The following is a 14,337-nucleotide window of genomic DNA, read 5'->3' as shown; positions in this document are numbered from 1 at the left end:
TGCAGCTGCCATAGAGCAGGTAGATCTAAGCCTCACTGCTGGCCTCTCTGCTGCTTCCAGTGCAAACACCGCAGCCTCGACACCCAAGCGTGTAAAAGGCTTTAAGGGACAAGCAACACGACTGAAAACACATCAACAGAACGAGCCTCTTCAAAGCACAGTGGGTGAAGGCTTCCTGGGTTTATGTCCTGTGTTTTCACTGAGCTGTAAGCTGCAGAGGGGACGAGGCACACTTTCAGTATGGAGACTGTCATCAGTTCACTGGTTTCACATCAGCCCCGTTCTGCAGCTGCCTGAGTCAGTTCCGAGATTGGGATGATCTTCAAGCACCATCCTGTTCCCTGGATCATGTAAAATGACCACAAGAACCTTGCTGTTCCCAAGAAGAGGGAAGTGATGGCCAGCTCTCAGATCCTACCTACTTCTTAGCCTCACATGCGGTGTGTGCGGCCTCTCCTGTGGACTCCCTCTCAAGGGCAGTTTCACACAGCACCCGCTCCCACATTGTGGTTATGCTGCACAAGAGCCCAGAAACCAAAACCTGTGAGCGGCCATCCTGACGTAGCAAAGACAAGCCCTGCCTGGGAATAACACACAAGGAAGTCCCAACTCCACCCTGCGGTTAAACAGTTCCTTGCTTGAAGGCACCATGAGATGAACTTCACACGAGCTTCAGCCTTCTTCTGCCCACGCTGCCACCAAAGGTTTCCAAGGAGAAGTTGATGCTATTACCAGGCACAACCAAGCTGACATCGTGGAGCACTTGCCCAGCACGTGTATGGCTCATTTCTACTTGGAGGCAATCTCTTTCCATCGTTGGCAAGAATATTTTGCTGCAATTTCCCCATTCTGAAGTGGAATGCAGCAAATCTCTGCAGCCAGGGCAGGCCAACAAAGGCGGAAGCTCCTTTCAAATAATCCAGACTCACTCACCTCCCATGCAAACAAACCCCACTTTCCTCCACTGGACCCCTCTGCAGTCAGGCTTCTCCTGAAAAGCAGTGACCAGGAGGTTCCACAAACCCCTCCTGGTCCATAACTACTCTTTAGGCTTTAATCCAGACAAAACTTACTGTTTTCCTGAGCTGACAGTAGGAAGCTACTGCAAAGAAACAGTTTAGTTCTCACCTTTAGGCAAGAGGAAACTGCAGCCAACAGCAGTCACAACACACATCCTTGGGGAGAGGCAGGCGATGGCTTGCAGTGAGAGCTGAGGGCTCCCTCCTCACAAACACCATTCCCCCTGAGGCACCCGTCTGGAGCCGCTGTGCGTAAAAGGCTCAGGACCTCACACCAGGATACGGATGGAGCAGGGGCAGTGCCCAAGTGGAATGCCGAAGCTCAGGGAGCTTGGGTAAGCATCTGGCCAGCACAATTCCCATGCTGTGAGGACAGCAGCACAGTCCTGGACTGCAATACCCCACTGTGAGCACAGACTTTCCAACCCTGCAATAGCTAAATGCCTGCTTAGGCCCATCTTACCCACATCCTGAAGGTATTTCCTACCTCTGCCTTTTTCCTCCCAGAGCTAAAAGGGGATGAAATATTTAGTGTTTCACCAAACGTTTCTTGAATAGGGAAGGAGCTGAAGTCCCACCATCCACAGCACCATGATGCATCCGTATATCTATATATCTATCTGTACATTGCCCAGAGAAGCTGTGGCTGCCCCATCCCTGGCCACTGTTCAAGGCCAGGCTGGACACAGACCCTTGGAGCAACCTGCTCTAGTGGAAGGTGTCCCTGCCCGTGGCAGAGCTTGGAGCTGGATGAGCTCTAAGGCCCCTTCAACCCAAACCACTCTGTGATCCCGTTCCATCTGAGCTGTATTTTGGGTAGCAACCCTGGAATTCCTTTGCTCTGGAATGCCAAGTTTTGGCACGTTTCAGAAAGGATGTGTTAAGCGATGAAGCGGCAAGTACAGAACTGGAGAAAACCCACTCTGTCAAACAGCACTTGGAGCAGGCTGCCTTCAGAGCGATGGTATAGACGACCCGGGGAGTGGCACATAGTGATCCTGATCTAAAAATAACCAGATCAGAGGAGTGACAGTCAATTCTAACTCCATTATTCAAATCTTGATTAAATCTAACGTCGAGTATATTTCTTAATCAACCTGCCACAAGTGACTACTTGAAGGCTCATCTCTCAAAGGCTGTTTTCAGGGTAAAGCCTTAACACACCGAGGAGCAGGTAAAACATGAAAATGATTATCCACAAAGCTTGTTCTCTCCAAAAATATTTGGCAAAGCACCGGATTTTTTTTTTGGTCTGTTTCATACAAACATGACGTAAACTGAAGGTAAAACACAGTCTCAAAATGCCCTTTAGCATCTAAAAGCAAAGCAAGCTCAGAGGGAAGAAAGCATCTTAACCAAGGCTTTTCTCAGCGCAGTGCAGCAAGAAAAAAGTCCTTTGGATACTTTTAACTGCATTTATTTCTGCATTTAACTACAACAGAAGGGAAAAAACATCCGTTACCTTAAAGAGAGAGATACCTTAACACTGCTTTACTCGACAGAAGCTCTTTTAGACCAGCCTCTGGCTACCAAGCAGCTGGTAAGTGTTAGAACACATACTTAGGTAAGGAACAGCCAGCAGGGCAACGGAATGCTGACTCCTAACCCCCAGCACATGCACTGGAGGTGAATGCACGCTGCAAACCCCCTCCAGAGAGGACGAATGCAAAGACGCTGCCAAAAAGCGGCTCCAGCTGCTGCTTGCTGCAGTTTCTGTCCCAGCTGATAACCAGGGTGCTCAGAGCCAACCACACCCCCCCCGTGTGTCACTTCAAAACCCACCCCAAGAGCCTTGTTTAAAACATTTAAAGGTGGAAGTGAATGGAAGGGTTAGGAGAAGGGAAAAATTCCTGGGTCACTTTATCAAGCAAGGCCACAGAGCAAACTCACTGCAAACATCACCAAGGAAGAGGGAAGCTGCTCATCCCAGGCCAGAGGTGGGCATAGAATAACAGAGTGGTTTGGGTTGAAGGGACCTTAAAGCTCATCCAGTCCCAACCCCCTACCACGGACAGGGACACCTTCCACTACAGCAGCTTGCTCCAAGCCCCTGTGTTCAACCTGGCCTCAAAAGCCAGGCTGGAAACATCACTCCCAGCGAACATGGAGGAGACTTCAGAGAGAATGAACTACACTGTTCAGGAAAGGAAGATGGAAAGGGGAGGGAATGCAGGAATCTCTATAGGATATAAGCACTCAAGAAGAAACATCACACCCACAACAGTCCCAAGCAGTGGCTGAGGAAGAGCCGGGGTGATACAGGCAAACCTGACACATGGCAATGGCTGAGCCGAACGTATGACAATTGCTGTTCTCCATCATCGCTTTTTGAAGGGGGAAAATAAGTGACAGCAGTAGGGTTCCCTGAATAGCAGCTACCCAAGATCAGGACTAAGCAAATGGCTTGTTAAACGCTGTGAGAACACACAAAGCAAGGCTGCAAGCCAGCCAGCTCCACAGGGACCACTAGGAGCAACTGGGAGGAGATGCCACGGGAGAACCAGGTTTTGATCTTGGCCATAGCTCAGTGACACGCACCAGCCCACTCCTTTCTGGAATTACTTTGGCTTCTGGTATAGTCCAGAAGTAATAGGTATGGCTCCTCAGCTGTCCTCCAGGCCTCTGGCTGCATCAGATGCCTGTGAACACCTAGTCTGGCAGAAAAAATAGTAGTTTTAATAAAGTATTATTAAAGTATTTAATTACTGTAAAATTTAATTAAGGAATTATAAAGTAATAACAAATTAATAATTAATTTATTATTAAAGTATTTAATAAAGTCAAGAAGAGAGCAGAGCTACAGCCATGAACACCTTCCACCCTTCACATTCTGCAACACAACTGCTGGTGGGGTTATTGTCAAATCCTCTGTATTTCAAATACTGAGCTTAAGACAATTCACACCACCACACTCAAAACTCACAAACTGAATCCCACTTCAAAGACAACAAACAGCCCCAAATTTGCACACTTCTGTCCCCTGATCAGCGGCTGAAAGAGCAGTTTCTGGCCTGGTGAAGGCTGCCTGCGTGCTCACTGAGTGGCACTGACCTGCTTCACCACTGTTTGCTTCCAGGTAACCCAATAAACAGGCATTGGGGTCTGGGTGTGAGGGGTTGAGCTGGGCACTGACCCTACCAGCACAGCAATCTCTCCATTTCTAAAGCCTCGCCAAGAGAAGATTGGGGTTGTTTGCTTTGTGGCTTTGGAGTTTTATTCCTTCAGAGCAGTTACTTAACACACACACAGTCACTTCCACACTGACTATATCCTGCAAACACAAAACCAGTTAAGAACATTGAAGTCTGAACAGACAAAGCACAGAGGGACAGATGACACAACTAAAACAACACACGGAAGAGAGTAAACCAGGAGGAATCTGTCTCATCACAGAGATAAGTAACCAAGCTTCTATTCAGCCTTTATTCAGCTACAGCCTGGAACAAACTCCCTGTGGGGGTTACAGTCCACCTTCCCTCAGACTGCATCCAGAAAGTCAAACTTCATGTCTCCAGCTTCCCTTTACCACCAGCAATTACCTGTATCTGGAAAACAAAGTTCCTGATACAGACACAAGTACTGCAGGCCTGGTGGTGGTGATAATAACCCAAGAGTCTAAATGGCTGTAATGTCCTAAAAGGCAGCTTATTCTTTTCATCTTCCCATGCATGCCATTAACTTACCTCAACCTCTGTACCTTAACCCCACAAATAAGTTACTACAGAGCTACAACCCACACACACCTCTCCTCTATAGGAGGATCAGGACCCTCCAGCACTGACCATGTATTTCCAAGGCAGGCTTTCTCTCCGTATGACAAGCAGGAATATCAAACAGCCCAGTACCATCTCATCCACTCTGCCACATTCCCTACCGTGTCTTTAGTACTTCATGCTGTGACTTCATGGGAAAACGTGATGCTCTGCTGGTCAATCTGTCAGGAAGCATCACAGAGACAGCAGCGCTGTCACCCAGACCCATGGTCCTGCCCTCTGCTGAACAATAAACTCCAGCAGTTTGCTTCTCAAGAGTGTTAATGCTCATCTTGACTCCCAGTCCTGTAAGGCCTCGTGATTCTCCCTCGTCCATGACTTTTATTTCAGCGGTTTATCGAAATGAAATGAAATCCTAAGTACTCTCTTGCCACATGCAGAGCTCATATGACTTTATCCAAGCTAAAATCCTGTGTCATACAAACAGGAAGCCTGAGGAAGCAGGCAGCTTGGGAAGACAATGCAATGCACCTTACACTGCTGCACAAAACCATACTTAAAGAATCATAGAGCAGTTCGGGTTGGAAAGGACCTTAAGATCATCCAGTTCCAATCCCCCTGCCATGGGCAGGGACACCTCACACTAAACCATATCACCCAAGGCTTCATCGAACCTGGCCTTGAACACCACCAGGGATGGAGCATTCACAGCCTCCCTGGGCAACCCATTCCAGTGCCTCACCACCCTTACAGTAAAGAACTTCTTCCTCACATCCAATCTAAATTTCCCCTGGTTAAGTTTTAACCCGTTACCCCTTGTCCTGTCACTACAGTCCCTAATGAAGAGTCCCTCCCCAGCATCCCTATAGCCCCCCTTCAGATACAGGAAGGCTGCTATGAAGAATACAGGCTGGATGGGAGCTCAGTGTCTCCTTCGTCCAATCCTCCACACATTCTATTTTTCCTCCTAAGGACTCTCGATCGCATCCTTACACACACCTCTACAGGGTGCTTCAAGAGAAAGTAATAAACAATATATTTATCCCAGTAGAGTCTGAAGATGAGCAGTAAATGAGTCTCAGTGTCCTTCACTTAAGAGAAATCCTGGGTTGAATTCTGTTAGCCCTGCCTGTTGAATTCAGGCCACAAGCACAGATGTAGAACACAGAGGGAAAGCTGAATCTGCTGCACGTGGCCAACGAGGAAGACTTCCAAGCACTCATCTCTCTTTACAGTGCAAAGTGGCCTCTGAAGCAACGCTACACAGCTGAATGAGCCCGTAGGTGTGAGGCAGGAAGATGGAGATGCCCTACACGGGTTGAGGAGAAGCTCCCCACGATCCAGCTTCAGTGAGCACTTGAGCCCAGAACCCCCCCCCCGTGCACTGGGCTGCACCCCCAGAGCGTGAGCAGCAGCTCAGGGAGGGGATCCTGCCCCTCTGCTGTGCTCTGGGGAGACCCCCCCTGCAGCCCTGATCCAGCTCTGGGGCAGCAGCACAAGAGGGACGTGGAGCTGCTGGAGCGAGGCCAGAGGAGGCCATGGAGATGCTGCGAGGGCTGGAGCAGCTCTGCTCTGGAGCCAGGCTGAGAGAGCTGGGCTGGGGCAGCCTGGAGAAGAGAAGGCTCCTGAAGGGGAGACCTGAGAGCAGCTCCAGTGCCTGAAGGGGCTGCAGGAAACCTGGAGAGGGGCTTTGGACAAGGGATGTAAGGACAGGCCAAGGGGAATGGCTTTAACCTGCCAGAGGGGAGACTGGGATGAGCTCTTAGGCAGAAGCTCTTCCCTGGGAGGGTGCTGAGGCGCTGGCACAGGGTGCCCAGTTAAGCTGTGGCTGCCCCATCCCTGGCAGTGTTCAAGGGCAGGTTGTTGCCTGTTTTACAAGTGCTGGTTTACAGCCTTTTATCAAACTATCATGAAGACAAACACTAACGTATGGGGAAGAGGCAAAACAGAAGACCAAGAAAAGGATTTGCTCCAGTTTGAGAGCACTCGATACAGTCTCGAATGCTGACATTTTGCTACACTTCAGAACAGGAATGAACCACGTCACATATTTTACATTCCTGTTGCAGGGCATTCCTGACGCTACCGGGAGCTGCAGCACAAGCAGCCTGCACATACACAGTTCTCCAGGCCACCAACAGGCTGGCCCCAATACACTTCCTCTTTTTCCTTTGCAATTCAGAGACATTTCTGACCCACGCGCTGCAAGTGCTGATGCCCGAGATCTTTTACGTCCCTCGTTCCTAAGCAAAACCACCACCTTAACAGCAACATCATAAACCCAAGGACAGAGCTAGACCACAAGGAAAATCAGTCCAAGCCTGACGAGTGAACTCTCCTCTGTTGAGGAAGTATTTTCAACCTTCTCCTCCTGGAGGTGGAAGTTCAGCAGACTTCTCCAAGAGCTTCCAAACCCTGAGTGACCTTTTAGCTCAACCAGCAAGACCGCAAACTCCCTGATGGAGACCAAGAGTTATCGCTGCTTTCAACACGTCCCAGCTTGGCTGCGTTCTTCCCCTGACAAACTCCTTCCAAACAGCAAGGCTGACCTGCACTGCCAACGGAGAAGCAGCTCTCCACCCTCCTCGGTGCTCTCCTGCTCTCTTGTTTTATTGCTGTGCTCCAGGTTCTTTCTACACACCCTCCACAGGTTAATTAATGCTCCTCTGGGATGATCAGCTGTCTGGTCATTCAGGCTTTTGAACCACTCCACACCATAACTCTCAGCAAGGCACTCACATCTCACTAGAAAGCTCTCTGCCGACTGTCCCCACTACTGACATCGAGGCCATTCAACAAGCCATTCTGGAAACAGGTCCAGGCTATAAAACTCACATGTTCTTCAGCTGCCAGGTAGGGAATTTGGTGACAGGACAATTCATTCATTTATTTAATGATCTTAATGTCAGCCTGAGTGGATAAAGTGAGCTTTGGCTTCAGCGAGCAGCGAGGGGACTGTGCCAAGTGCAGCAACAATTGGTTGGGTGCATGCCGGCAACACCAGGTACTGCTGCACAGACACTGCAATAGAAACCTAAGTTTTGGAGGGGGGGAATAGGAATATTCCAATTTCAACTTAGTGCACAAGCTCAGCACCAGTTATTTAAACACAATTTATTGTGCAGATGAACTTTTGTTTCAATTTATAAAGTGGTTTGGAATGTGATCAATACAATTAAGCTGAACAGCTTCAGCTCATCAAAAATCACACTTTGCTATATTTGCATATCCACAAAAATTAGATCTGGTTTCTTTTGAAGAGACAGCCATAAAAGCACTTTGAAATACACTGTAAAACACAATAATGCTGAAGGAAAACAGAAAACCCAAGTCAGACAGGTTGACAGCTGAATTACTTCACAAACCTCCAATACAAAACACAGAGCCCATAAAAATGAACTATTCAAAGAGAGCCTGTCCAGTAACCAGCATTTGTACATGTGTAAGCAGTGGAGAGAAAGGGCCACACAAACTTTGCATTCTACCCCAAGCTGAGCTCAAAGATGTCTCAATGGCTCAAGTACATCCACAAGAGCGTTTCCATGCTGAAGTTGGGCATGAATCACAACTGCTGAAACCCCCTTCCTAGCGCGCTCCAGTGTGCGAGATGCACCATGAACTTCACCTTAGAAGTCACAACAAAGATGCTTTAAATGCATTTTGATTTCTTGACTTGCCCTCAATGAGCAGTAGAGGTTACATACCCTCTGCTATAGCACCCTGCCAGCTTCCTTTTCAGATGTACCATAGTTATTGAGCCCGTCCAATTCGTCAGCTGCACGCTGCAAAATAAAGTGCCCAGTGTCAAGCCTACAGCATCTTCATCACCGCAAACATGAATTCAAGACTTCAGACCAGATTCCATTCTGAATTTCACATCAGACTTGACAGATCTGCCGAAAATCTCCTGGCAGCCCAAGGACAGAAGGACAAATCTCGCCGCAGAGTGGAAATGCACATTTCCTACAGAGAAGGCCTTTCCTCGGGATGCTGGGAGCCTTTCAAAGACAGTGGCTGACTCAAAAAACAAAGCTGCAAGTAGTATCACTAAAAAAATCTTTCCCTTTGATACCTGTAGGAAGAGTCTCTGGCTTAGTCTGAAAAGACTGAAGACTTCTGTCACTGCTGAGCAAAATAAGCCCAGAAAAATGCTGGTTTCAAGGCCCAGTGACTTCTACGACTTCTTAATAAGGCATAAAAGAGGGAAATCTCTTTTTCAGACCACCATTATCGCAGCCATAGCTTTAGTTCAAATGGATTTCCAAATGCCACCAGCAGGGCCGACATTTAAATCTGACTACTCCTATTAATTCAGTAACTCCACACAGTCACCCTCACATCACACCGAAACACAAACACACAATCACCATCCCAACCCAAAAGAGAGAATTGATGCAATGTTTATTAGCTTCCACCTCCCAAAAGCTTTCCAAACCCAGGACAATCTGTGTTATTTAAGATCTTTAACTGCATTAACTCTTCCTGGCTCGGTGTTTTCACAGCATCAAGAGCAAACTCAAAGCCTGGCAGCATGATTTCGTTGCCCACCACCCTGAGGCCGTACCATGGGCAGCCCATTCCCCCAGTGACAGGGTGAGAGCAGGGCTGGGGTTTGTGTTTGTGACTTTGACTGAGTTATTCCCATGCAGAGCACAAGAGTCTCATTCCTGCTGAGCTCAACCACTTGGAAAGAGCAGCTGCTCCACACATCTCGACAAGTCCTGACCCATTTCAACCCTTCACTGACAGCTTTGGAGAAGGCTACAGGTATCAGTCGAGGACTGGATATGCTTCCTTTCAAGATGCACATTATAGAAGCCACTCTGCCTTTTTTCCAGGTATATTTCAGGCTCTAGAAATAGTTTCACTCTCAACCAGATAAAGGACACACAAGAGAAACGTATTATTTGTGGTAGCAGAATTGCTTTAAACCTGATACAATCTTGGTGTGGGGAAACTTGGCCTTTCCTCTCCCCCTCATATGACTGCACAGCACATAAAGGTACAAACAATTCTTAGGTACAATCTGAATACACAGTATATTGTTTTCCTTTCAGGAAAGAAGGAAAAACGCTGTCCCATTAACCCAGTTACGTGCCCAGCAGCAATTTGACTCAAGTCCCATCAGCAACAGCGTGCCATCACCTACTACGAGAAGGAAGCGTGTGTTCTGGGACACCTTCCAAACGTATATAATAAAACATAAGAATAACATGTACCAGAAAATTTCACTAGCCTAAAAGTTCATTTTGCTCTCTCCCTTTGATCCTTTCCTTTTTTAAGAACACATTCTATTTTCTTCTTCCAGCTGTTCCACATCATCATCTCCTATCTGAGAGGCAAAACCAAGTGGAGTTTGGAAAGGAGAAGCTCTTCAAATTGCCACCCAGTGTAAAACACAGTTGCTGTGACTTCTCATAGCGCTGTTCCCTTAGAACAAAGAAAGAGGAATGAGTTCCCCTAGCTCCTCCAGACCCCAGGGTGCACAGCTCTTGCACCCACATCTCCATGCCCCGTAACAAACACTGCTTTGCTGTTCCCCACTCATTCCAGAAGAGCCTTTGCCAGCAGACACAGATGAAGTTTCCTCCTGAAGAACGCCTGAACAACCGTGCTACTGCCCATCTGGAATTCCCCAGAGTAAAAATTCCAGCAACTCTAATCATATCAGCGGATTTACACACAACTGAACTTGACACTTAACCAGCCCTGAAACTGCTGGCTTAGGGAGAGAAAGAAAATACAGGTTACTTACGACCGCTGAAGAGAGCGCTTCACTAACTTACTGAAACAAAAACAGAGGAAATGCACCAGCTCCACACATCCCAGTGTTTGCTAAGAACATGGAAAAGCCTTTCAGCCCTCAGGTGACGGAGAAACCCACACACAGAGCTGAAAATCCTGCTACATCCCAACATCTGAGAGGGAAGTTATCTGTTCCAAGTCTCCTATTACTCTCTCACCGACTTCTCAGCATAGCTAAAAACACAGACTGGGTTCCAAAATCAGCACTGCACATTAAATACGTATATATTGAAATGGCTGAAGTAACCTTCTCCTGCAGGCTTCTGCAAGAGAAGCCACACAATCATGTCCTCAGATGAGGGGAAAATCAGCTGTATGAAATCACACTGCTGGAAGAATCACTCTCTCCAAGTCTCCCAAAGCCGGTAAAGTGACATATCTGCGCTATAACATGATTAGCTTTTGTCATTAAATAAGTTAAAGCTATTTCTGCTGGAGAGAACGCTAAGATGTGCCAAGGCTGGGGAACATCAACAGGGGAGATGGCAGAGAGGTCTAAAAGCACTTAATTTTTTTGGCAATACCCTCACAAACCCGTTCCTGTTCCTCCCCTGCAGAAGAGCTGCTACCACAGGGAAAGCCTCCATGTTTTCAAAGCTTCCCTCCTGCTGCATTCCCTCCCAAGTTGTACAATCTCCAAAGCTTCAGACAGTCCCAAATGGAAACACTTCTCGGGCAACACCGCTGCTCTTCCTCCCCTTCGTCCAGCCGTGCTTTCAGAAAGCTCACTCCTGAACTCAGAAAAGCAGAGAGCAAGAACACCTCTGATCTCAGCCCCGCTCCTCCCTTCCTGCCCACCTCTCGCCACTCCTTCCCTTTCTTGACCAGAAGGCTCCAAACACCCTTCCTGGAGAGCAGCTGCCACTGGCATCTGGAAGAGGACTTCCAACCATGCCCTCGTTTTAGCTCCAGTTCAATGTCAAAGCTGCCCAGAAGCCGGAGCAGATCCACCTGAGGCGCAGGGGGGCCCAGCGCTTCACACAAAAGCCACCAGCGTGCTCTTCAACCTGACTTTAATGCTCAAGCAGCTTTCTGACCCCTGAGTCTTCATCTTCAAACCCATCTTCACCAGCTAAACTCCAGGCAGCAGAGATGGTGCATCACACGCTCCAGAAAGAGGCACTTGCAATGGAAGTAAGCAGGGAGGGAAGATGGCACTGGGGGTACCACAGCAACCCAGAGACCCTGATCCTTTAGTGCGTGCTGAAGATGCTCTCCTTGGAGAAATCCTTAGCCGCTTCCCCTCCAGCTCAACTCTGTGCTCTACTAAGAGAAGACAGAAAACCCCACGTACCCAAATCCTCCTCAGCAGTCTTAATTTAACCAGAAGATCATCAACACGTGCCTGCTCCAACAACACAACCTGGCCTGCCCCGTACACCAGGTAAGTGCGGCCAGAAACTCATCCTGACTTCACACACAGTCTCTTGCATTCCCAGAAGTGATCCTGTATCTCTTGCACTTATCCCAGGCTTTGGGAAGCTGCCTGCATCCGGAAGATGCCACTCATCAGAGCAGGAAGCAGCACACTGCTTTCAGAAAGGGACTACAGCACAGTTAGCTAAAACAAACCCAGAAGAATTAAAGGCAACACTCAAGTCCTGAGGCAACATCAGCAAACCCCACGTTCAATGCACAGCAACAATACACCTCACACAGAACCCCCCCTCCAAACACTGACCCTTCCTCTCCACTTCTCAGCAATGGAATTAAATTGGAGGAAGAAGGATTTTCAATGACTTTCTGTTAAAACCCACCCTGAAACTGCCACAATCACCTCGCTGCAGTAACCAGAAAAACACGCATGTCCAGAGATACCCAATCCCACACTGAAACAGCCACAGCGATAGATTAAGGTCAAGTTTACTGGTCCCTGCACAGAGCCCATCAACAGCCAGGAAGCTGAACTCTCTCCAAACATAAGGAAGTTTGGAAAAGGAAACAAAAACCTACTGACACCAGCCCAGAGCCCATGATGGCTCCAACTTGGCTCCCAGGTCGAGCATTAAATTAACCCTGCAGGGCCAGGAGACATGGAGCTCACCCCTGTCCACCAGTTTGTCCTTCACAGCCCAATGTTTGCCCACATCCAGGCCAGGGCTGCGAGGAAACCAGTGACCTGATTATACCAACCCAGAGAATTCATTTCCAATGTGGGGACTTTGTAAAGAGCGAGCTTAATGCAACACACACAAATCCTTTAAAGCGAAAGTGTGAGGGAGAGTAAAGAAACACGGTGTGGTTTCACACGTGTCACAAGCAGCACCAAGTGAAGAATACAGAGGGACCTTCCTTGACATTTTTATGGAACAAATCTCACTACAGAACAATCAACTCCATCTGGAACTTCTTCCTCAGAGGTGTCCAAAAGCCAAAGCAGAGGTGGGCAGGTGGGATTTATTGTTGGTGATATCCCTCTGTGGGTCATTTCAGTTACACCCTTCTCATCCCCCCAGACAAGGGTCACAGCATCTATGCTGACAACTTCTGAGCACAATTCCTGCCTGAAACCAGGTTCAACTGAACACTCACCACTCCCACAGCCACAGAATTATCCCAACTTACTTCTACAAGGGGAATTTACCTTCTTGAAGCCACTGAGTTGAGGAATTTTCTCAAAGCTCTGTCTTGTCTTACAGCAGCTCCCATTAATTTCCTATTCAGCACATAACACAATGAAACTCCCATCAAAACATTTCTGTTCTTCATGTCCATCACTCTCCAGCTTCACTTCCCTTCAAGAAATGTATGTATTTTTTAAATCCCTTCTTCCCCCTGTATTTTTCTTTTCCTTTCCCCAAATGCACAGTTCCCTCTCACACAGTTCTTTGCCTCAGTTACACAGATAACATTTCATTTCACGACGTATGAAGTACTAAACCCACACGTGTTCCCAAAGACACAAAGTTTACCACATGGAAGCCCAACTCCGAGCCTCAACCTACCTATTAACATACAGTAATCCTTCACATCAACAAATAAACCCTTGTGCTGCTGTGAAGAGGAGACCTCGCAGTGCTCTGCTCGCTCCGAGTCGCCACAAGGAACCTGCAACCTGCCTGTGTCTGCTGGAGGAGAACGCTGCTGCCTCAACAGTCGGATCAAAACAGAAAGGGAAAAAAAAAAGAAAGAAACCCAAGAGAGCTAAAAATACGGCTGAACTCGGATGACCCTCTGCACTCCAGTAAATCAGAGCTGAACTCTGCTCCCCACGCTCGCTCCTGCGAGGTAACAGCTTTTGTTTACTACCTGGAAGCCAACAGGAGTTGCAGCGGAGGCTCAAACTCACCAGGACATCCCAACACCGAAAAGGCACCAAGAACACATGGAGGGGTTTGTCCACGCCACAGGCACAGAGCAGGGGGTTGTAAATTTACTGTGGGTCAAACAGTGTGTTTCCAAACAGGATTGGCTAGAAATAAATATCAGACTTTATTATTTTAACCTCCCCACCCCTATAATGCCAATTCCTCACATCTACCCTGTACTCCTCCATTCCTCTCTACCTCTTGCTCCGAGTGTCCAGCTGGGTCCCCAAACACCTCCAGCTCCTTTGGGGTCTCGCCTGCTCCTTCCAAGCTTTTTTACTTTCAGGCTGCACTCAGATGTAAGCCCCAGCTTCACCCCTTACGTGTGCAAGGCGACTTGTGACAACACCCACCAAAAGCCACGGCATCCGCCAGTCTGAGCTACAACAGCACAGCCACTCTCACAAACCACCACCAAGCTCACCCCCAACCACGACGGGGAAGGATTCAAGTCCCTCCACAGTGTTTTTACTGATTCCTTCAAATCAAGCA

General features: G+C 48.1%; 1 protein-coding gene and 1 long non-coding RNA gene across 14 annotated transcripts in view; both read right to left on the bottom strand.

The window, feature by feature from the left end:
• Positions 1-14,337, bottom strand: part of EIF4G3 (eukaryotic translation initiation factor 4 gamma 3) — a 151,215-nt gene that overhangs the window by 134,874 nt on the left and 2,004 nt on the right. The window lies entirely within an intron of this gene.
• On the bottom strand, positions 4,222-9,357 carry LOC133276086 (uncharacterized). Its single transcript, XR_009745774.1, has 2 exons — positions 9,076-9,357; positions 4,222-4,271 (listed from the first exon to the last, which is right to left on the bottom strand). It is a non-coding gene; the product is annotated as an uncharacterized LOC133276086 (long non-coding RNA).

This window comes from Pezoporus flaviventris, unplaced genomic scaffold (assembly GCF_033815535.1).
Source record: "Pezoporus flaviventris isolate CSIRO_AGI_PZ_B2104156 unplaced genomic scaffold, CSIRO_AGI_Pfla_v1 ptg000042l, whole genome shotgun sequence".
Taxonomy (NCBI): domain Eukaryota; kingdom Metazoa; phylum Chordata; class Aves; order Psittaciformes; family Psittacidae; genus Pezoporus; species Pezoporus flaviventris.
The sequence above is the reverse complement of the archived record's forward strand: the minus strand, read 5'-3'. Positions and strand labels throughout refer to the sequence as shown.